The 25,102-nt window shown below is 45.5% G+C and overlaps 1 long non-coding RNA gene across 1 annotated transcript; it reads right to left on the bottom strand.

Moving 5' to 3' along the window:
• Nucleotides 1-424: 424 nt before the first annotated feature.
• LOC130858133 (uncharacterized) lies at nt 425-24,027 on the bottom strand. The gene is made up of 3 exons (XR_009055001.1): nt 23,954-24,027; nt 14,878-14,964; nt 425-525 (listed from the first exon to the last, which is right to left on the bottom strand). It is a non-coding gene; the product is annotated as an uncharacterized LOC130858133 (long non-coding RNA).
• Nucleotides 24,028-25,102: the final 1,075 nt, after the last annotated feature.

Consider the following 25,102-nt stretch of genomic DNA (forward strand, 5'->3'; position numbering starts at 1 on the left):
CACCTGAATTATCTGCGTCATGTAATCCCAAAGATCTGGTCATTCTTTGCATTTGTAATTGGTTCAGTATTGTGTATGGTCCTAGAGAAGAGGTGACAGACCAGATCTCAACCCCAGCATATTAATGACTGACAACGGAGGGCAGCAACCTGAACATCCAGGCGCTCCAGGAAGGGAGGAGAGGGAAGATGGGAAAGGGCGTATACAAGTTGCCTATGGCTTCTCTAACAAACTACCACAAACTTAGTGGCTTACAACACACAAATTTGATTCAAGCGATAGAAACCTAGTTTAAACTTACGTGAGGGAAAACACAACAAGCAAAAAAACAGTGTGAGTAACGTATTTGTATATTTAACAAAATTGTTAGAAGGACAGTGGGGAGCTGGATTTATGCATGACTGGATCCAGAAACACAAATGATGTCAAGACTTCCTTGTTCTGATTTTGTGTCTCATCTCTGCTTTTTCTATGCTGACTGTCAAACTGTAGTTGAACATTCCCATCTGGCATGGAACAGGATCGCTAAGGAAAAGTATTTTTAAGTCATTCTGGATCCAAAAATAAGCACTACTAACAGTTTTCCTTCCAGGTTTTATGTATGTTATTGTACACACATATGACATGTCCTAAAGTGTGTGCTCATACACACACGTGAATATATTTATATATAACACACACAAGCATATATAATTATTTAGGGGGCACTTATTGTTTACATATGGCTTTGTAGCCTATTTTTGTTACTTAGCACTTTTTTATGAAGATTTTCCTTGTTATTAAATTTTATTCAAAAGTGGGGAAAAAACACACATCTATTCTTACAGTTTTGACTCCAAGGTCAGAAGTCTGAAGTCAGTTTCACGGGCTGAAATTAAGCAGGGCTGCACTGCCTCCAGAGGTTCTAGGAGAGAGTCTGTTTGCTTGCGTTTTCCACCTTTGAGAACTACATGCCCACGGCCCCTTTTTCCACCTTCAAAGCCTTCTGTGTCAAGTCTTCCTCTGTCTCTCTCTTACAAGAGCACCTGTGATGACACTGGGCCCACGCAGATAATCCAAGATAATCTCCCCATCTCAAAATTCTTTCATACACACATCAGCAAAGTCCCATATAAGGTAACATCCACAGGTTCTAGGGATTCAGACATAAATGTTTTGGGGGACCATTACTCAGCCTGCCACCACAGGGAAGCCACCAGCAGCTGACAGGAGGAGACATGTCTCACACGCAGGCCCAGTGAGGAGGAGGCAGCCAAACCAGTTGCTGGACTAGAATCACATATGACATTACTCGGGAAAGTCATGAGTTGAAACTCTTGGCCACCATCCAATCTTGTGGGTTTGTGATTTTAATAAACTCTCCCATGGACCCCCACCATATATTTAAAGCAGAAACTCGTGGAGGGACGTCTCAAAGCCTGGTAAACTTTGCTGCCCCCTCACTCCTGCAAAAGGCACCCCCTCTCCTCCTAGGGCTCCTCACAACAGCAACTGAAAACCACCCATGAAGCCCACCGCCCTTGATTTTAGATACTACTGATCTGGCAAAGCTCTCTTTCCCTGCCCACCTCATAGCTGACTCTCACCAGCCTGCCCTGAACAACATTCTGCACATAGCTCAACACTGGGGAGCCCAAAGATAATCAGATACAGTCCTCATTTCACTGGAGAGATATCACTCACATAACTCACTGTTCCATCCTCAACAGTTTTACTTCTGCCTGGAATGCCCTGCCCTTTAGTAATAATACGAACGATAATACTGACACTGCCATGTTAATATTATGGCAGCTACTCACCATGTGCTAGGCACTGGGCTAGGCATTTTTCAACATATTGCCTAGTTTGGTTTTCACAAGAATCCTATACGGTGAAATCTATTACTGGGTTTCATAGATGAAGAAACTGAGATTCACAGATGTATGGTAAATGGTCCAAAATCAAACTAGTAAGAGGCAAAGCTGGAATCTGAATTTATATCTGAGTTTGTGCCTTTGGCATAATCAACATAATTCAAGTCTTACCTAACTCATCACACCCAGCAAGGATTCTACCCTTATTCTGGAGTCCCAAAGCCAGATGATGATAATAATAATAATAAAATAATCATTTTAAATTTTGGCAAAGGACATAGACATTTTTTCTAAAGAAGACATACAAATTACAACCAGGTATATAATGGTGCTCACTAATCATCAGGGAAAAGGAAATCAAAACCACAATGAGATATGAACTCACACCTATTGGGACGGCTGAGTCTAAAGTTTGTGTGGAGTCAAAAGACTCAGAATAGTCAACACAGTATTGAAGGAGAAGAACAAAGTTGGAGGGCTGACACTATCCAACGTCCAGATTTATTGTAAAGCTCCAGTAATCAAAACAGCATGATATTGGCAAAAGAATAGACAAATTGATCAATGAAATGGAATAGAGAGCCCAGAAATAGACCCACATAAACATAGTCAACTAGGGACTTCCCTGGTGGTCCAGCGGGTAAGACTCCAAGGTACCAATGCAGAGGGCCCAGGTTCAACTGGATCCCACATCCATGCTGCAAGTAAGAGTCCACATGCACAGCTAAGAGTCTGCATGCCTCAACTAAGAGCCCACATGCCACAACTAAGACCCAGAGCAGCCTAAATAAATAAATAAATATAAAAAAAAAAAGTCGACTCATCTTTGACAAAGGAGAAAAGGCAATACCATAAAGAAAGATAGTCTTTTCAACAAATGGTGTAAAAAAAAAAGAAAGAAAGAAAGAAAAAACAAATGATGCTGGAACAACTGGACAGCTGCAAAAAAAAAATACTAATCTAGACACAAACATTACAACCTTCACAAAAATTAACTCAAAATGGATCATAGACCTCAATGTAAAATGCAAAACTATAAAGCTCCTAGAAAGCAACACAGGAGAAAACCTAGGTAATCCTCAGTATGGTAATGACTTTTTAGATACAACAACAAAGGTACAACCTATGGAAGAAATAATAGATAAGCTGGACTTCATTAAAATTAAAAACGTTTTCTCTGAGAAAGACTGTCAAGAGAATGAGGAGACAAGCCACAGACTAGGAGAAAATATTTGCAAAAGACACATCTGATAAAGGGCTGTTATCCAAAATATGCAAAGGACTCATAAAACTCAACAAGAAAATGAACAACTCAGTTTAAAAATAAGCCAAGGGACTTCCTAGGTGGCGCAGTGTTTAAGAATCCACCTGCCAATGCAGGGGACATGGGTTTGATCCCTGCTCCAGGAAGATCCCACATGCCTTGGAGCAACTGAGCCCGTGTGCTGCAACTACTGAAGCCCACATGCCTAGAGCCCATGCTCCGCAACAAGAGAAAGCCTGTGTGCAGCAACGAAGACCCAATGCAGGCAATAAATAAATAAATAAATTTTAATAAATAAGTAAAACATAGGAGGAAGTCTTCATGATCTAGAGCTAGGCAAAGAGTTCTTATACTTGACACCTAAAGCACAATACCAAGTATTGGAGAGGATGTAGAACAACTCACACATTGCTGGTGGAACCGCAAAATGGTACAGCCGCTCTGGAAAACAATTTATCATTTTCTTATAAAGTTAAATATATAATTACATATGCCCCAACAATCCCATTCATAGCTATTTACTCAAAATGAAAACCTACATTCACACAAAAACCTGTACACACCAAAAATTGGAAATAATGTCCCTCGACCGGGGAACAGATAAACATATAATACTATATCCATAAAATGGGTTATTACCCATCAGTAAAAAGTAACAAATTACTGATTCGTGCAGCAATACTGATGAATCTCAAATGTATTTTGCTAAATGAAAGAAGTCAGGGTCAAAAGGCTACATACTATATTATTTCATTTATATACATTCTGGAAAACACAAAACTATAGCAATGGAGAACTGATTGCCAGGGATTAAGGGCGGCAGGGATTACCACAAATTGACAAAATGAGGGAATTTGTGAGGATGATGGAAATTTTCTATGTGTTGATTGTGTGGTAGTTATATGACTCTGCATTTGTCAAAATTTATAGAACTAAACACCAAAAGAGAGTGAATTATATTGTATGTAAACTTAAAACATGTTTTTAAAAACTGCAGTGAAAGATCTGTGATTTACAGTAACGTGTGAATTAATAAATTACCATTTCTTTACAGTGTAATAAAGGGAAAATCCCCCAGGTGGTTCCAATATGCAATCAAGGTTAAGACCCATAACCCAAGGCAGTTATTTTCCCACACATGTGTGTACATAGATCCCCTAGGGCTACCTTTTCTTCCCAGGCTTCTCAAGAGAAGTCGTCTCCCCTCCCACCCTAGTGGGTCATTAACAAAGACTTATGGAGCTGTAAAAGGTAACCCATGAATGCCTCAGAATGAAAGTGGAGGTTGAACTAGGAATATTTCATTTGGAGAAAAGGAGACTCAAACCATACAAGGTTATTGTCTTCAGGTATTTGCAGTGTGCTCAGGTGGAAAGAACAGAAGTTTTTTGGGTTTCTAGTGGGAAGACAGAAAACAATGGGTGGAAAGGGCACAGAGCCCAATATAAGGAAGATTTTCTAACAATCTGCAAATAGGATGGGATGCCTCGTGGAAGGAGTAAACTTCTCAGCCTCAAGGACTAAACAGCAGAAATGGATTGACTACTTATCTAAGATTTCATACAGGGGATTCCAGCGCTGGTAAAAGATTAGAATCAACCACCTCTTAGTTCTAGATCAATTCTAAAATTCATAAAGTCCCAAGCACTACATAGTGGAAGCTGAATTCCCCTAGACTCTTTAGCTGAGTAAAATTTGAGAGATACTACAAGGACCTACCTGCCCCAAATCTCTCCTCTGTCTGAAATTCCCTTTTACTTCCACAAACACTAAATAGTGCTTAAGTAGAAGGTACTGTGTGGAAAACATGTTGCTGGGGAGATAAAAAGAGGAAGAAGACATGACCAGTTCCCCAACCAGCTACCTCATCCCCCAAGATCTCAGATGAAATGTCACCTTTGGGAAGCCTCCCACTCCTCCTAAAATCTGGCTTAAGTATCCCCTCCATGCGTCTTTAGCCCTGGGTACTTCTCATAGCACCTATCATACTTCATTGCCTGTTCTCTTCATTTGACTGTGAAGTCTGTGAGGACAGGGAATAAACACATGCACAAAAATAAACACCCAGAAAATCTAAACAGTTCTTATGTTTATACTCTTTTTCTGGAAAGCTCTCCCCAGGCTTTAAGAGCAACCTGAAGACTAAGCCCTGCCTTTTCATGGCCCCACTGCCTATATGCTAGTATCTTATATAGGCCAAATGACTAATAAAAAGATAGAATGAAAACAATGTCATCGAAGGGGCCTAAGGCTCCTAGAGATTTGCAGGAAGAAGTTAAGACCAGATTATTGCCTCCAATTTGCCTCTCTTTCAGAGAACTTGTAAGAAGGTACCTAGCAGAAAGTTCTGGAAAGCCCGTATTTGTAAGGTGAGGGTTAGGGTTTAGAGCCCCTATCCTTTCTAGTGTGACACACTGCCACTATCTTAAAATCACAGCAAAGAAACAAAATTATTTGCAACTATCTGAAACCTAACAGAACTTGAAATAGCATAGTCAATTAAATCATCTATTTAAATTGTGAAGCCACATCTTGGTCACAATTCTATTTGTTGAATGACAGTGTGCAAATTTAGTCATTTTCCATCGAGATAGAGACTGAAAGCAAAGAGGGCTACAGCGCCATCTTGCAGTGAGACCCAGCATTGTGCTGAGATGGTTCCTCCCAAGGCCATTCAGTGGCTGTACCTGGTCTGGGTGTGGAGTCACTGGAGAGGGGTGGGGGGGCCTCAGAAGCTAAGAATTAGAGTAAACAACAGACATGACCAGGAATCAGGAGACCCTGTTCTGAGGTTCCCTTGAAGTCCCGGAGGCCTCCCTTCTTCCTGACATACTTCAGGCAAATCAGGACCACCTAGATCAGAAAGCCTGAAGGTGAGTGAAATGGGGGAAGACAGCAGGTATAGTGTAATACCACAGATGTTCCCAGGTGGTGATGTGAGCTGGTCTTGATTATCTACGAGCCTCAGACCCTCTTGAAAAATAAGTTAACCTTTTGGGACTTCCCTGGTGGTCCAATGGTTAAGACTCCACACTTCCACTACAGGGTGTGCGGGTTCAATCCCGGGTCAGTTGCCTGCATACTGTGCAGCACAACCAAAAAAAAAAAGGAGAAGAAATATAAGTTAAGCTTTTTCTCTATAAACCTGCCTGACGGCAGAAGCAAGCATCACCAGCCACAGATGGCTAATCGTCTTCATTTCAAGTGTCAACTTCAGTTAATTGGTGGGTGGCAGCTAGTTAGAATATTGTGTTGAGCAGGATTCTGAGGTACAATTTGAGTTCCATGGGAAGAAGGCCATTAATAATTAACATCTGTTTCAGATACAGGAGGGAGGAGTAACAATACACCTATACTAGGGAAGGTTCTGTTGCTATAGAGCTCTATGTAGCTCTAACTTCTGAGTCTGTTTTTCTCTATATAAAATGAGAGGACTTCCCTGGCAGTCCAGTGGTTAAGACTTCACTTTCCAATGCAGGGGTTGCGAATTCGATCCCTGGTCAGGGAGCTAAGATCCCACATGGCTCTGGGCCAAAAAACCAAAAACATAGAAACAGAGGCAATACTGTAACAAATTCAATAAAGACTTTTAAAATGGTCCATATCAAAAAAAAAATCTTTAAAAAAAAAATAAAATGAGGATAATTACGCCTCCTAGGCTTAACCCATGAAAAGAAGACCATGGATTTGAAAAATCTTGAAAGATCTAAGAATATATGTATGGGATGATACAAGTATTTCAGCTGACTTTGCTGGATGAGCAAGAGAATTGATGACTCCCAAGTTGCTAGTTGCCTTTCCCAACCTGAACACCACTGAAGGAGCTGAAGCACATTGTTTGAAAAATGTTAGGGGCTCAACCAGATCACAACACTAAGTCAAACAAATTGGTTAAGGTGGGGTCTAAACTTTAGAGGGATCTAAACCTCTAAAGAGTTTAAATCATTAGCTGTGAGACTGGTGCTGTAATTTTTTCAGGGCCAGAGAATGGAATAAAATGAAATCAAACAGAATCATTGAAAGACCCTTAGATTAATTCACACAACAATTACTTATTAGGGATCCACTCATTTGCTGATTTTGCAGATATTTATTGAGTACCTACTATGTGCCGGTTGGTTCTGTGTTAAGGCTAGGGATAGAGTTGACGATAAAATAGGTCCCTGTCCAACCGGAGGTATACCCTAGTAGGAAAGGCTGCAATAAATAAATTACTATTAAAATGATAGGTGTTATGAAAACAGATGTTCCTTCTAAGCTGAGGATGATGGCTGTGTAAGATGTCCCGTACTGCTATTCAACAAAAATTAAATCTATGTTTCTTCTCTCTGTCGCCATCATAGACATATAGACAGGTAAGATCTTAATGGTTAAGAACAAAGATTTTGGGACTTCCCTGGTGGCACAGTGGTTAAGAATCCACCTGCCAATGCAGGGGACATGAGTTCGAGCCCTGGTCCGGGAAGATCCCACATGCAGCAGAGCAACTAAGCCCGTGTGCCACAACTACTGAGCCCATATGCTGCAACTACTGAAGCCCGTGTGCCTAGAGCCCGTACTCTAGAAGAGAAGCCACTGCAATGAGAAGCCTGCACACTGCAACAAAGAGTAGCCCCTGATCACCACAACTAGAGAAAGCCCATGCATAACAACAAAGATCCAACACAGTCAAAAATTAAAAAAAAAATTTTAAGTTACTGTAAATCAGCTATTCTCAACTAAATTTAACAACAACAAAAAAAAAGCCCTTGCACATAGGTCAAGTTCCTCGAGAGATGGTTTCTGTTTCCAGGAGTATGTAGACTAGTGTAGAGACAGGACCCAAGAGGCACATGTTCACGTGTGTGCAGCTGAGCAGTGTGTGCATGTGTATCTGTGTATATATAAAAGTTTCCTTAGAAGACTTCGTTGTCAAGGAACTAATCCAAAAGTCATTTCCTCTTACTTATCATGATATCAACCAAGGTTAGTAAGTGCCAAGATAATAAAAGACTGATTGCTCAAAGGGGCAGATCTTGTTCTAATTGAAGCCTCTTAGCCTACCCAAATATCTCCTAGATATTGGAGATAAATGTGATGACTGGTTATAAACATTCTGGTCTATAGGTTGGTGTGGGTCACCAGGCTGTAAATGTCACAAGGTCTCCCAGGTCCCTTGTCCCGCCTTCCCAGTCAGAGGTAAGAAGACTGATCTTCAGGTGCCCCTTGTCTTGGAATACCCTTTCTGCTGCCCTTCCACAGATTCCCACTCAAGCTCAGGAAGGCTAAAGTCTAGGAGGCAGGACCCCTGAGCTCTGATTAGCCTCTGTGGCCAACTCCCTTGACCACACCGGGACTCCAGGTCACCCCTGCAGAGGGGCTGCAGTGTGATGCGCTGGTTTCATGCACCAGCATTAAGGCCAGACAAACCTGGGTTTAACTCTCAGTGCCTCCATCTCCCAGCTGGTAAGTCAGTGATTTCCTCTTTCTGAGCCTCCATCTCCTCAACTATGAAACATGGATTTTTAAAAAATAAAACTCACCAGGTTATTGGGGAAATTATTTAAGAAACTGAAACACCTTTAGCAAAGTGCCTGACATAAGGTGATATTCATGTAATAATTATAGCTAATATTTATTGAGCATTTACTCTGTGCCTGTCTACACAGGCATCATCTCATTTAACCTTCACAACAACCCAGAGTGGTAGATACCATTATGATTATCCCCATTTTACAGATGAGGAAAGCGAGGCACTGGCCCACGGTCACAAAAGTAATAAGAGGAAAACCTGGGCCAGGTACTCTAACTCTTACACTGTCATTCTTAATATTATCGTTATCAACAAAAATAATAACACAGAAAGGATTCCAGTGCCAACAGTGGAGGGAATTGCTCTGCCCTCAGATTCCCCTCAGACTGCTTTAATGTTAATGTTAATGTGCATCCTTTCCCCCTGCTTCTTTTCCAGATTTTAGCTACCACTCATTTATTCACTCAATAGACATTCATTGAGCAGATACTATGTGCCAGGCACTGTGTGGCCCTGGGGATACAGCACTGAACAAAACAGACAAGGTCCCTGCCCTTAGGGACCTGGGAACTGAGGAGTAAGAGGAGGCAATCACACAGAAAACCAAAGGCCCTAAGGTGGGAATGAGCATGGCTGGCGTGAGCTAAGAAGTGACAGAAGGGAAGCATGGTTGGAGCAGTGAGGGGGAGGAGATGGCCCCTGCCCCTCCCTGGATCCAGACCTACAGCTCACAAGCTGACAGCACACACCTCGCTGGTGGTGCCCAGAGCCCTTCAATACAATATGTCCAAAACAAAAGACATTACTTTCTCCAGGCAAATCCCCCTCCTCTTCCCTGAGCAGCCACTGCACAACTAAACACCCAGTGGCCCAAGATAAAGACCTGTTAAATGTCTCTTGAATTTGTCCTTTCTTAATCACCATGACCCCTGCCTTGGTCCAGCCTTCACCGTCACTTGCCTGAGGTGGTGGACTGGCCCCTAACTGCCTTTTCACCTCCAACACTTCCCTCAGGCTGCTGCCAGAGATCTTCCCAAACAAACGTGAACATATAACTCCCCCCAGTGTGAAAACCCTCATGGTTAATTTGTAGTCTCAAGATAAAGTCTAAACTCATTGGCCTGGCAGACAACACCCTTCATAATGAGGTCTAGAAGGCCACATTTCCAGCCTTATCTCCCACTAAGCATCCACACGTCTCAGAACACCAGCCATATCTAATTACTTTTTCACACCACCAGGAACAGCTTAGAATTCCTCTTCTGTTCCTCTCTCCCTGAAGAACTACTGTTCAACCTTTCAGATGCAGCTCATCTTCTCTCTACAGCCTTTCCATACGCCTCCAGGCAGAACCATCCACCTCACTCTCCCAGGACTTACAGCACATGATATTTATAAAACAGCTACAGTATTCATCAAATGTGTTCCTGATTATTTGGTTATATATCTATCTCCCCACCAGACTGAGCTCAGAATGGCAGGAACCCTGCCCTGTTGAGCGCAATACCTAGTACACAACAGATGCTCAGTGAGTATTTGGTGAAAGAATGAATAAAAAAAAATGATAGAGCACAGTGCCACAACTAGAGAGAAGTCCGTGCACCACAACAAAAGATCCCACATGCTCCAACAAAGATCCCGTGTGCTGCAACTAAGACCTGATGCAGCCAAATAAAGTAAATAAATACTTTAAAAAAATGATATGGCACAGAAAAAAAATCAATGAGTCCCTTAAGAACCAAATTTCCAAACTTGGTTTCAGTAGCTCAAATCAAAAGTCTACAAGAAAGCCTGAGGCTGAGAAGTAACCAAAGTTAACCTTATCTTGCCACCTGGGAATCATAGATTGTCAGGACTAATGAAAGACCAGAGAGATACTAAAGCCTCAAGACTAGTGATTTAGCCAAGGTCCCCCAGTCACGTGTCAAAAGAGCAGAACTGGAAGCCAAGACTCCTGCCTTTTAGTGCCGGAGGGGCCCATCCAAGCCAAACCCCAGCCACAATTCAAAGACAAGGGAAGAAGGTCATTTTGTACATAGGGCCTCCAAAAAGGTATCCCTAGCTTAAGGTGCCAAATGCACAGTCAAGCTCTGCTGTTGGGTGAAATGTGTTCCACCAAAATTCATATGTGGAAGTCCTAACCTCCTGTAGCTCAGAATGTGACCTTATTTGGAGATAGGGTCTTTACAAAGGTAGCCAAGTGAAAATAATGTCATTAGGGTGGGTCTTAATCCAATATGACTGGTGCCCTTATTAAAAGGTGTTGTGCGGGGACTTCCCCGGTGGAGCAGTGGTTAAGAATCCTCCTGCCGATGCAAAGGACACGGGTCCCATCCCTGGTCTGGGAAGATCCCACATGCTGTGGAGCAACTAAGCCTGTGTGCCACAACTACTGAGCCTGTACTCTAGAGCCCACGAGCCACAACTTTTGAGCCTACGTGCCACAACTACTGAAGCCCACGCGTCTAGAGCCTGTGCTCCACAAGAGAAGCCACAGCAATGAGAAGCCTGAGTAGCACAATGAAGAGTAGCCCCTGCTCCCCGCAACTGGAGAAAACCTGCGTGCAGCAACGAAGACCCAACTCAGCCAATAAATAAATAAATTTACTTAAAAAAAAAACAAAGGTGATGTGTGGACACAGACACATATACAGGGAGAACACCATGCAAACATGAAGATGGCCATTTTATATAAAGAACTTGAGCATCCCTGGATTTTGGTATCTGTGGGGTGGGGGGTGGTCCTGGAACCAGTCCCCCATGGATATGGAGGGATGGCTATACTTAGTTCTGCTTTACAGAAGTCCTTTAGAGCAGATGTTCTCAAAGTGCAGTCTCCCAGTGGGAAACAAGGGAAAAGTAGAATCAGCACCACTGGAATTTGTTAGACTGGCAAGACCTACCCAACCAGAAATTCTGAGATGGGGACCCAGCAATCTATGGTTCAGTAAGTCCTCCAGGTGATTTCTGTTGCACATCAAATGTGAGAAGCATGCTTAAGAGCTACTCTATCTATGCTGGGTTGACTAATGTCCTCCCAAAATTCACGTCAACCCAGAACCTCAGAATGTGACGTTATTTGGAAATATAGTCTTTGTAAATGTAATTAGTTAAAATGAGGTCATACTGGATCAGTGTGGGCCCTAAATCCAATGACTTGTATCCTTTTAAACAGAGAAAACAGAGAAACAGAGACATAGACACACAGGGAGAACAGCATGTGACCATGGAGGCAGAGACTGGAGTGATGTGTCTACAAGCCAAGGAATGCCAAGGATTACCAGGAGTCACCAGAAGCTAGGATAGAAGCAAGGAAGGATTCCTCCCTAGAGCCTTCCATCCCTGCTAACACCTTGATTTCACACTTCAAGTTTCCAGAACTGTAAGAGAGTAAGCTTCTGTTGTCTTAAGCTATCCAGTTTGTGCTCATTTGTTATAGCAGCCCTCAGAAAGTAATTTCATATTCAATACAAGAGTCACAAACCACATGTGGCTATTTAAATTTAAACTAGTTAAAATGAAATAAAATCAAAAACTCAGTTCCTCAGCTGCACTGGCCACATTTCAAGTGCTCAATAGCCACATGTGACTTGTGGCTACTGTATATGATGGCACAAATATAGAACATTTCCATCAGAACTGCAAGTTCTATTGGATGCCATTGCCTTAGTGGCCCATGGGTTAAATCCAGCCCACCACTTGTTTTGCTATGGCTCACAAGCTTAGAATGGTTTTTACATTTTTAAATGATTGAAAAATTAAAAGAAGAAGAATATTTGGTGACATGTAAAAATTATATAAAGTTCACATTTCAGTGTCTATAAATAAAATGTTATTAGAATACAGTCACACCCACTCATTACATAGTATGACTGCTTTTGTGCTACAACAGCTGAGTTGAGTAGTTGTGACAAAGATCATATGGCCCATAAATCAAAATATCTACTATCTGGCCTTTTTCAGAAAACATTTGCCCTACTTTTTTCTAGAGCAAGTTTACACTGCTCTAAAGGATAATGAAGAGTGACAGGAGAGGATATTAGAACAAACTGGCATGATGTTGAGCACAGAGGGACCTGCTTTGAGATGTCCATTGGCATATACTTCTCAGACCAGAGTGAAATCAAGGAGATTATATATTATGTTTTATTTATATGCATACAGTATATATATATAAATAATAGCCACATACATACACTCACACATGGATATTATACACAGTCACATACACACAGAATATGCTTAGAGAAGGGACTGGATGGACATACACCTAGGTATTAATGATGGCCATCTAAGAGGGGAGGGGAGTATGGGACTGTGGAGTTTATTTCTTCTGATATCATTGTCCTCAGTATTTTCCGATTCTTGTGTAATAAGGACTTACTGCTTTTTTTTTAACAAGAAAAAAAAAATCTGCTTGATTCTAAAGCCAAGCTTCTAACCTCTATACCTCCCAGGCTGCCTTTATCCTTTTGTAGCTCTGCATACCTTCCTGCTTTCTTTCCCCATCAATACTGACCCTCGGGAAAGGCTCTGTTTGCCCCATTTACACTGCGCCATTGTCAACTGATTCACAGATGACTACGTATGTTCTTCCTCTCAGGGCAGAACAGTGTTGCCTAGAGCTGTGGGCATGAAGCTCTACCAGCAGAATGTTAGCTATCAGCAGCCAGGTGGGAACACGGAGGGCCTTCTGGTCGCCCCTGAAATCCCTGGACACAGGGAACTGCCCACCTTGGTTACATGCAGGAGCCTAGCCAGGGTGCAACCTTAGCCTCTGCCTCCAGAACAATCAACAAATACATACAGCTACACTTACAAGGCAGGATCCAAGCTTGAGGCTTACCCAACACTAGGCAGAAAGCCTCCAAAATCCAGTCCACTTTAAGAGCCAGTTGATGATAACCTAGACTCAGGAGACCTGAGTTCAAGTTCCTGCTCTGCCACGAACTCCCTGGGAAGCTGTAGTCCCTCTTTTTGTCCTCTCCTGGCTTCAGTTTTGCCTCTCGTAAAGAGCCAGGCTTGGATGGGGTGCCTTCCAAATTTCCCCTCCGCTTCGCTCTGGGCCACTCTGGATTCTCCAGTTGTGTATGTATGCCTAGGACAGGGTCCAAAAAATTCCTCAAGGCTCAAATGATTAACCATTGGGCTGGGTCAGTTCCAGAAAGGACTCAAAAATTAACCTGGTTACTCCTGTTTTCCTCTTTAATCTTTATCATCCATTCTCTGGTAAGGCATCATTCCTCTCTTGCCTGCATGGTCTGGGTACCATCCCCCAACCATTTACCCAGGGTGCGCCCATCCTTGCCCCCCCGTTCCCCCTTCCCTTAATTAAATTATGCCAATCCTCATTCCCCCCCGCCCCAAATCTTTTCTGACTTCGCTGTGACCATAGCCCTCTGTTCAATGTACTGTACTATATCCCAGTGGAAGGTGCTTAGCACATACCACCTGGGGTTGTAGTGATCTCTCCTATAGCCATTTCTTCCTACTTGATTACTTCCCTTGGGAGTAGAAACTATGCTGTGTTCAACCTTTTATCCTATGCATGGGTTCATTGTTGAGGATACTGGAACATTTGAAATGCCTTTCACTGAGCTGAGAAACAAGGCCTGACCACAAGGAAATGTTCTTAACTCTTCAGAGTACTTGTAAGCTCTCTTAGCTCCTTGGATCCTCGTGGAACCCTGTGAAACAAGCCAACCACTTAACTGGAATGTGAAGCACTTAACATGGAGGTAAAGCAATCTCCTTAAGGCCACGTGGTAAGTTGGTGGTAGAACCCAAGCATATGCCAGAGTTTTCAGCTCCCAGGTCTGGGCTTTGGGGTGTGTGGCACACAGCAAAACCATAGCCTCACCCTCTTTTTAAGAAACTGCAGCCAGTTGCAGCCTCCATACCAACATGTGGACACACACACACACTTTATAAATACCTTCACCCTGACTCCAGCCTGCTCAGGGCTTCACCTCTTTAGGATCTCAGGCTGTTTTTCTTCCCTATTTCATCATCATTCGTTAAGGGAACAACAGCCCAGCACAGTTTCCAGCCAGATCAATACATTTTTCAAAGAGATTACAAGGGGCCAGGAGACACTGAACTTGGTCCCACTTGCTCTGACGTGCTCCCCTCGGCCCCTCCCTGTGCACCAAACTGCTTAGCAGAGAGAAGAGAAGCATGAAAGCTTTTGAGTGAGGGCAAGCATCCGGCATGCAACTGGGAGCTGGGCTTCCCAGTCGAAATATCACCTTTGCCCTGTCCAGTCCAGCGTCCATGGAACAGTACTGGCTCCTCATAGCCATCCCCTTTGCTGTTCAGCAGGGTCATTTAGGAATCTGTAAATAGATACACACGTTTAAATGCATAAGACTCTTAGGTGCCAGTGTTTACAGACAGGTGCATTTATGCTGTTGTGTATGTGTAAGTGTGTGCTGTGTAGGCATAATGTGGACATTATACCTCCTGAAAATGCATTCATGTGCAGATGAGTGTGTGGGTGGGCATAAATCACCATTTGCCTGTCAGTTCAACACAGACGTACTGGTGTTTCAGGCACTGTGTGAAGCTTTGGGATGAATACGACACAGTAGATGGATGGGTACCACGAGAGCACATGAGCGGCAGGTGTGTTTTTCAGTACTGTGTGGATGTCTATGAAATCACTGCACATGTACATGTACATCAGGGCCTACAGCAAGCTAGGCTTACATAAGTGAGGGCACATCTTCTGTCAGTGCTGCCAGATGCTGCTATGCTCTCTCCCCAAGCCCCAAGAATCAGATCTAAAGAGCCCTCACCTGAGCCTTGGGCAAGAGAGGCATCCTCTGCCCACTGCTCTGCCAGGGAAGAAGCCTGAGGTGCTGGGGCCCCCTCAACATTCCAGCCACGCCGCCCTCCCCACCCATAGGGAGGTGAGGCAACATTGCTCGATAACAGGGCACCGAGAGTCCAGGCTGCTGGAAACCACCTAAGTTTCACGTGCTTTTATGGTTTCACAGTTAATATTTGGCCCTGGGTTATTTCTATTCTAGGAGGTAAGCCGGAAAAGGCAGGGGAAAGATGGAGGCAGAGGAGATAAGGTGCCAGGACACCTGCAGGAGGCACCCACCCCAGCAGTCACCTCTGGCGCCACAATACATGCAGTGTTCCAGGCCCTACCAAAGGAGGGAGCCACCCAAAGAGGAGAGAGTAAGGGGTTCTGGGAACAGGCGTGGAAAAGAGAGCCCCTGCAAAACGCACCTCAGGAGCCCAGCATCCCCTCTGCTGCCTTCAAATGGATCCAGGAAGCCCCTCTACCAACAGCTGTCCTCTGTGTGGTCACCTCCCAGGACACAGGAGCTCACTACCTCCAAGATGTTCTCTTGAAAACTTCTCTTTTATACTGGGACAAAAATCTACCTCCTGGCAACTTTCATTCATTGGTCCTACTTTCTCTTTCAAATAAATTATTCTTCCTGGAAATAACTGTCCTTTAATTAATGTCTCCAGAAGGTTACTGTTTCAAATGCTAATATATAACCTGGGGAAAATACAGTATTACTTTATAGTTTATTTGAGTATTTTGCTTTCCCATTTGAAGTCTTTAAACTCCTTCAGAGTATGCATGTATATGTGTATATTTTTATTTATATACATGTATACACTGTGTACATATTTTACATTTACTGTGGTGTATATATACTTTATATGTATATGCTATATATGTGTGTGTGTGTCTATGTTTACATATATATTGTATCTATCACCATTTAATTAATGTTTACCACACCAGGGACCATGCTCAGAGTTCATACTATCTTATTTCATCTCCATACCACTGTAGAGCACTATTATTCCTATTATATCAAAGAGAAAACTGATGTTAAATACCTCAAGTGAGGTCTCCCAGCTATAAGTAGATTTCAGACCCAGGTCATTCTGATTTTAGGTGTGTCCTATTAAACACACTATAATCTTTCATATGCCTTGAATACAGTAAACCAAAATAAATGCTAAATGAGTGAATTACTCATTTAATTAATTAACTAACCCATCCGTTCCCAGTAACACTTAAAATGGCTGAGTTTATCACATTAATTGGCTGCATCTGGAATGGGTGGGATGTAGGACAAATGAATTTATATGGGAGGACAAAAGACAATCTGGGGTCTGGGCCACTTCTCTGGAAGACAGGGACTCTTGACTTCAAGGTTTCCCCATCATAGTTGGGGAGGGAGAGACAGGAAGGAAATGCGGTGGGCTCCTGAGCTTCACCAAATCCCTGAGTCCTTTACCTAAAATGCCTTTCTCCCCCATGTCAGCCCCTCCTCCTTTAAGATCCAGCTCAAACATCACCTTTTCCCTGAAGTTCATCTACCCATTCTTTATCTCGAGGCAGAATTACTCCTCCTTCAGCTCTGTTCCCACTGAACTTCACACATATCTCAATTATAACACACATCCCATCATGTTGCATTTATCTGTCTGTCTCTCTAGATTGCAGTCCTCAAATGCTGGGCTTTATAGCCTCAGGGCCTAGCACGGCGCCTTGCAGAGACAACACTCAATAAATATATGTTGGGAATGAGTCAGTGAAAGAGAGATCAGAGAAAGTGAGATTCATCTTGTGGAAATAAGGGAACCCCTGAGCCCAAAACACACCAGGAGTTGGTACCCTACAAATGACATGTAGAATGTCATCACTGTCATGGGCTCCTACCATGAGGACTGGGATGGCAACCTTCTCATTCTCCACAGCCAGCATCCTCCAGAAACCTTCCCACCACCCGATCTACCCAGGGCTAAGAGGGAGAGTCTAGGAAACCTTGGAGGCCAAGAAATCTAGATCACTGGCAATGAGTAGGCTATGGACAGAAGAACTCAGAGGCCAAAGTGGACAGAGGCTACAGCAGGTAAGCTCCAGATAAATAAACAATAAGGAACCTGTCAAGGCAGAGGAGAAGAGTTCCCAGAGACACAGTTGTTACCCCTGGGGAATGGCACAGCCAGCAGAAAAAGCCAAAAGCCTGAGGCAAGGGTTGGGATGCGGCCAGGTAGAGAAGGGGTCACCAAGAAGCATGAGGCAGAAAAGGCACTTAAACATCTAAGTCTAGCTATTTCCCAGAGCCCTTTTGGGAACTCCCACAGGGCAAGGTTTTCTTATAGGGCCTGGAGGAGAATTCACCAGGCTTAGATCAAAAGAATCTCAGACTGTGCCACAGGCATGTCTAAGAAACTCCTCTGGATGATACAGTTCTATCCATCAGGGGTTGATTCTATCCAAACAGGGCTTGATTCAGCTCAAAAAAAGATGACAACAAGCACATGAAAAGAAGTTCAGCATCACTCGTCATCAGGGAAATACAAATCAAAACCACGAGACACCACTTCACACCCACTAGGATGGCTATAATCCAAATAAATAACAAAAAATAGCAAGCATTGGCAAGAATGTGGAGAAATCAGAACCCACATACACTGTTGGTGGGATTCCAAAGGTGCAGCTGATGTGAAAAACAGGGTGGTGTTTCCTCAAAAAGTTAAAAATAGAGTTACCATATGATTCAGCAATTCCACTGCTAGGTATATACCCCAAAGAGTTGAAAACATATGTCCACACAAAAATTTGTACATGAATGTGCTTAGCAGCACTATTCATAATAGTCAAAACATGGAAACAGGACTTCCTAGGTGGAGCAGTGGTTAAGAATCCGCCTGCCAATGCAAGGGACACAGGCTTGATCCCTGCTCCAGGAAGATCCCACATGCCATGGAGAAACTAAGGCCATGCGCCACAACTATTGAGCCCGTGTGCTGCAACTACTGAAGCCCACGTGCCTAAAGACCATGCTCCGCAACAAAAGAAGCCACGGCAATGAGGAGCCCACACACCACAACAAAGAGTAGACCCACTCACCTCAACTAGAGAAAGCCCACACAGCAGCAACGAAGACCCACACAGCCAATAAATTAATTAATTAATTAATAATTAATTAATTTTAAAACCTAACTGTAAAAGCTAAAACTACAAAATCCTTAGAAGAAAACATAGATATCTTCATCATATTATGGTTTCTTAGATATGATACCTAAAACACAAGCAACCAAAGAAAAAATAGATAAATTGGACTTCATCAAAATTTTTTTAAATCATTTGTACTTCAAAGGACACCATCAAGAAAGTACAAAGACAACCCACAGAATGGGAGAAACTATTTGCAAGTCACTTATCTGATAAGAGCATTTTAAAAACTCACAATTAAAAACTCAATTTAAAAATGGACAAAGGGCTTATGGAAATTTTTCCAAAGATATGGGAATGGCCAACAAACATATGAAATGATGTTCAATGTCATTAGTCATTAGGGAAATGCAGGTTAAAACCACAATGAGATACCAATCCACATTCACTAGGATGGCTTTTTTTAAATGAAAGTAACAAGCGTTGGTGAGGATGTGGAGAAGTCAGAACCCTCATACATTACTGGTGGGAATGTAAAATGGTGCAGCCTCTTTGGATAACAGTTGGGCAGTTCCTCAAAAAGTTAAATATAGAGTATGATCTAGAAATTCTACCCTTAAATATATGCCCAAAAGCAATTAAAATACATATTCACACAAATACTTGAACACAAATGTTCAGAGCAGCATTACTCATAATAGCCAAAGAGTGGAAACAACCCAAATGTCCATCAAGTGGTGAATGGAGAAACAAAATATAGTCTACTCAATGGAATGTTATTCAACCATAAAAAAGAATGAATTATTGATAGGTACTACAACACGGATACAACTTGGAAACATTATTCAGTGTGAGAGAAGCCAGATACAAAAGGCCACATATTGTATGATTCCATGTGTGTGAGATGTCCAGCACAGGCAAATCCATAGAGACAGAAAGCAGCTTAGTGGTTGTCTGGGATTGGGGGGAGGGGAGAATGGGGAGTGACTGCTAACAGGTTTCTTTCTGGAGTGATGAAAATGTTCTGGAATCAGTGTGATATTTGCACAATTTTGTGAATATACTAAAAACCAATGAAATGTGTATTTCAAAATGGTCAATTTTATGGCATGTATATGAATTATATCTCAATTTTTTAAAAAGAAAAAGTGACTGGTTATGGTTGTACAACTGTGAATACATTAAACACTATCAAAATGTACACTTTAAATGAGTGAATTGTATGGTATGTAAATTAGGTCTCAATAAAGCTATTACCAAAAAAAAATTACAGGAATTCCCTGGCGGTCCAGTGGTTAAGCCCATGCTTCCACTGCAGGGGGCCCAGTTCGATCCTTGGTCAGGGAACTAAGATTCCCTCAAGCCATGCGGCATGGAAAAAAAAAATTACAAGACTAGGGTTCAAGTTCAGGTCTTCCCATTCCCAAATGAATGCTTTTAACCACAACATGACCCGGCTTTATTTGCAGGCTGACTAGTCCCAGAAGAGCTCTTTATCTCCCTCCTTTCCCTATACAAGCTCCTTTTTCACTCCCTACCTTGTCCTGCCCTCTGAACACCAAAACCTCCTCCAGGCAAGTGGTTTCTTCTTTCTAATGGTTTCTCCTTTCTAAGCAGTCCCGCCTCAATTGTTCCCAATTGCCTACAATCTAAAGCCAAATCTCCTGAACCTGGAAGTCAAGATCTGGCACCAGCTTTCTCTTCGCAGTACTCTGCTCCACATGCCCAACATTCTAGCCAAACAATTCTTTCTACCCTTCCCTGAATCATGTCTTTTCCTGACGTCCCATGTGCCTGGAAAACCCTCTCTCCACCCCTCCATGGCACAGCCAAATCCTGCCCTCTGCTCTGATGCTACCTGCCTGGTACCTTCTTTGAGTTCAAAATTTTACACACACACACACACACACACACACACACACACACACACGTACCAGCATTAATTCTTCCTCTAGTTCTCATGGGTCTCTATTTATGCCTCTATGCATTTGTCCCTGTGTTAAGGTATTTGGACATATATTCCTTGAAAACAGCACAATGAACAACCCAGAGCACCCAGCCCAGTGTCTGGCACACAGTGGTACTCACAAAAGTCATGCCCAACTAACTGAAGTGAATTCAGTCTCAATCCCAATCACCTCACTTCTCTTTTTCCCCAACGGCAGTTTTCCTGCCAATTAGAAATGCTACAGGCAGTTTGAAGAAGGTAGTTAGAATGCTAAAGGATGAAAATGGCTTTCAGCCACATCTATTTCATATAAATTAATCGCTGTGAGTTTTTATGGCCTTGGTTGCCTTGACTACACAACTGTTGGTGGCATACCCTGCTCAACTCAAGGAGTGGAAGTGTTCCCCTGCCAAGTGATGTCAGCCAGGAGTGATACAAAGGGGATGAGAAGTCAACATCTGAGGTATCAGTATCTTCCTGAGCTTGCTAGGATCCCTCCTGCCTCTTCCTCAACTCCAACTGAGACAGCCAAGGAGTTGGGAAGCCCAAAAGGTGCGCTGCAATTCTGCTCTGACAAGGTGCTAGGAAGGGGAGCAAGGGAGAGCCACACCAACAACCTCCACTCTGGATGTAATGTAGGGCTGCCCTCAGCAGAGGTGCCCTGCAATTTCCTAACCACCACTGCCCCCTGGTGCCCTGACTGCCCACATCCAACAACATCCCACCAGCCCAAACCTCTAGTGCAGCACTGCCCAACAGAAATACAATGCAAGCCACAATGTAATGTGTAATTTTCTAATAGCCACATTTTAAAAGGTAAAAAGAAACAGGTGAAATTTAGCTTAATAATATATTTTATATAACTCAATATATCCAAAATAGTAGCACTTCAACATGTAATCAATATAAAAAATTATTAATGAGATAGTCTATGTTCTTTTTCCCATGCTAAATCTTCAAAATCTGCTGTGTATTTTACACTTGCAGGACACCTCAATTCAAACAAGCATTTTTTTATGATGTGGACCATTTTTAAAATCTTTATTGAATTTGTTAGAATACTGCTTCTGTTTTATGGTTGGGTTTTTTTGGGGGGGTTGTTTTGTTTTGTTTTTGGCCCCAAGGCATGCAGGATTGCTCCACAACCAGGGATTGAACCTGCATCCCCTGCACTGGAAAGCAAAGTCTTAACCAGTGGACCACCAGGGAAGTCCCCAGACAAGCCTTTTATGTTAACTGCCCAACAGCCACACATAGCTAGGGGCTACTGTGCTGGACAGTTCACCTCTAGAGCCTTAAGCAGCACTGTTCCTGCTAGCCTCATCAGCACTGTCTTGTGTCCCAAGCCAATGGTAACTGTAGACCAATCCTCTCCCCTAAGCTCCAGGCTCAGAGAGCTAGCTGCCCTCTCAGCCTCTCCACTTGCCTAACAGAAATCTCTGTAAGTTCTCCAAAACTGCATTCTCATTTTCCACCCCAAAACCTATCTCCACAACCCACTCAACTCAATGACATCACCATGCACCAGTTGCTGGAATTAAAATCCGAAGAGTTATCCTTTTCCTTCAGTCCTGCCCCACATCCAAGCAGTCATCAGGTCCTATCCGTTCAGCCCATAAACATATCTGATTACTTGCCTCCATCTACACTACAACACCCACATCGCAGCCAACATCGCTTTGCCTGGATGACTACACTAGCCTCCAAACTGAGTCCAGTCCTACCCTCCCACCCGTTCACTCCACGCCCACGAGGAGCACAAAGGTATCAGACCTCTCACATCCCTCAGACTGCCCACATCTCTCCATCAGCTTCCCAGTGCCTTCTAATAAGATCCAAACTCCTCTCCTTGCTTTGCCACACCCTTCATTACCTGCTCCCTGCACCTCTCCCACCAGACATATGCTGCAAACATGCCAAACTCATTCCCACTTCCCTCTGTCTGGAACGTTCTTCATCCTCTTTGCATGGCTGACTCCTTCTCATCATTTGGGTCTCTGAGTGGCCTTCCCTCACGACCCTTTCTGCTATGGCTCTCATACTGCTCTCATCCTTAGTCATTTTCTAACCCATAAATTTGTTTCTATTTTCTTTATAGCATTCATCACTCCCTGAAGTTGTCTGTCTCCTGTCTCCTTCCACTAGAATATAAGCTCCATGAGAAAAAGAATTTCCCTTCTATTGTCCATCTCTGTTCTTCTAGCAACGAGAACAGTACTTGGCACATTGTAACCTAGGAATGAGAGTGAATGGATGAATTCCCTCCATCTGGAACACTCTCTCCACTCCATGGTTGGTTCCGTCTCCTTCGAGTCTTAGGTTAAGAGTCGCCTGCCCAGGGAGCCTTCCCAACTGCTTTGCTTTATTTTCTATCTCGGCATCCTCTTTGCGACTCTTACAGCACGATTTTGACCACAGTCAACTTGTTTCCTTTTTTGTCTTCTCTGACCGCTCTTCCGATCACTCTATACTCTGCACCCCCGGAACAGGGCAGCATCTGTACTGTTCGCTCGAGTCTCTCACCGCCTAGCTCCAGGCTGCACGTGTAGACCGCCCACAAATATCAGCTGGACGCACAGCCTGTTCCCCCTGGCACCTCCCAGCCCCCACTTGGGGTGTCCTGCCGGCCCCGCCCTCCTCCGGCTCCCGGAAGTGCGGCTCCACCTCGTGGACCACGGGCCGACGCCTGACGGGAGCGGGGTCCCCAGCTTGGAAGAAAGGGGACGGGCCGGAGCAGGAGGGGAGAGCCGCCGTGTCCGGAGCGGGGCCGAGGCTGAGCCCACTCCCCCGCCCCCTCCCTGCGTCAGCAGAGGCTCCTCCCTGCCAAGGTCTCGGAAACCCCGCGGGCAGTGCTGCGGTGGCCTTCCTCCCCCGCCCCGGCCCCGCCCCTTCCCCGCCCCCGTGCCCGCCCCGCCCCGGCCCCGCCCCGGCCCCGCCCCCGGCCCCGCGTCTCTCCGTCGCCCCAGGGAAGCCACCGAAGCCAGGTGGGTACCCGCACCCCTAGCCCCGGGGCCGCCGCCGCTCCTCCCGCCCCACGGACCCCCGGCCTCGACGCGGCCACAGAGCCCCGAGGTGGCCCGAGAGGCCCCAGGGGCCATTGGCCTTGTGACTTGACCTACTGACCTACCGACCGGCTGACTGTCTGGCTGACTGACGGGACTGACAGGCTGACTGGACTGACAGGTTGACAAGCTGACCGACAGGATTACTGACGGGACTGACAGGCTGACGGGATTGACTGACGGGCTGGCCGACGGGACTGACAGACTGACTGACGGGCTGGCTGAGGGGGGCCGACAGGCCGGCTGAGGGGGACTGACGCGCCGAGCGAGCGACTGGGCGGCTAACTAGATTGACTGACAGGTTGGCGGCTGCGGGTGTTGCCGTTGGCTCTCAGCCTCGGCCTCTGCCTCCCGCTCACTTCACGCGAACTCACCCACCGCGAGCGGGTTCCCGAACCAAAAGGCGCCCAGCTGGCGGCCGCGACGTTTTCAAGAGCCGCGCCGGAGCCCTTAAGTAACCCACGGCGTCACCTGGTGGCCGCGCCCTGGACTGAGGGGCGGGGCCGAGGGGCGGGTGGGGAGGTCAGGGGCTGTGGTGGGCGGGGCGAGTGGGCGGGGTTTGCGGTGGGCGGGACGATGGGTGAGGCGGGGTAAGGGCTGTGGTGGGCCGGGCGAGTGGGGCGGAGTTGTGGTGGGTGGGGCTGGAGGCGTGGCTACGGCTGGAGCTGGAGGGGCGGGGCCTTCGCTGGGCCCCTGGGCCTCCCTGGCCTCCGCCGCGGAGCGGCTGGGTCCTCTCGGGAGCGTGAGCCCCGCCGCAGGCCTGTCCCGCGACGTGAGGCGGGAGGGAAGTTGCCGGCTTCCTTAGACGCGCACCGACCCCGGCAGCTTGGGCCTGCCGGCTGCGGCCGCGGACGGCGGGACCCTTCGGGGGCCGGACCGGCGCAGAGCTCCGCCCGGGTGGAAACCTCCACGCCCGCGGGGCCCCGGAAATCCCGGAAGGCTCTTCGGGGGCCCGGGAGGCCTGCGCGCGCAGGTGGGGACGAGAGCCGGCGGGAGGTGCGTTGTCTCTGTCCCCGGCCCGGACTCGGCCCTCGCCCCCGCCTGCCCCCTCCCCGATCACGCGGGCCTCCCGCGGCTCGCCCGCGCGCGCCCCCCGGCCTTCGCGGGGCCTGCCTGGAGCGTGGCGGCCACCGGCGCGCCCCTAGGTGGCAGCGAAGGCCCGGGAGAGGGACGGCCCCCGCTTCGCGCTAAGCCGGGAAAGGCCGGGAAGGACGCGGCCGCCTCGCCCAGCAGAGCCGAAGCCCAGAGCGGCGGGACCGCGCTCACGGCGCGCGGCGAGTGCAACTGTGACTTCTGCCCCAGGAGAAGAGACGGGGCGGGAGAGGACAGGCCGACTGGGAGCGGCCGGACACCTGCCATCCCAGCCGTGTGACCCAAGGGGTCTCCTCGCCTCTCTGAGGCTGTTTCCTTACCTGCAGAGCCAGGGACAAGGAGGGCGTCTGAGGATTAAAGGATACACTGCAGGGAATCCTTGGCACAGTGCCTGACACATGGTAAGTGCTCAGTAAGGAATCACATTACTA

This window comes from Hippopotamus amphibius, chromosome 8 (assembly GCF_030028045.1).
Source record: "Hippopotamus amphibius kiboko isolate mHipAmp2 chromosome 8, mHipAmp2.hap2, whole genome shotgun sequence".
Taxonomy (NCBI): domain Eukaryota; kingdom Metazoa; phylum Chordata; class Mammalia; order Artiodactyla; family Hippopotamidae; genus Hippopotamus; species Hippopotamus amphibius.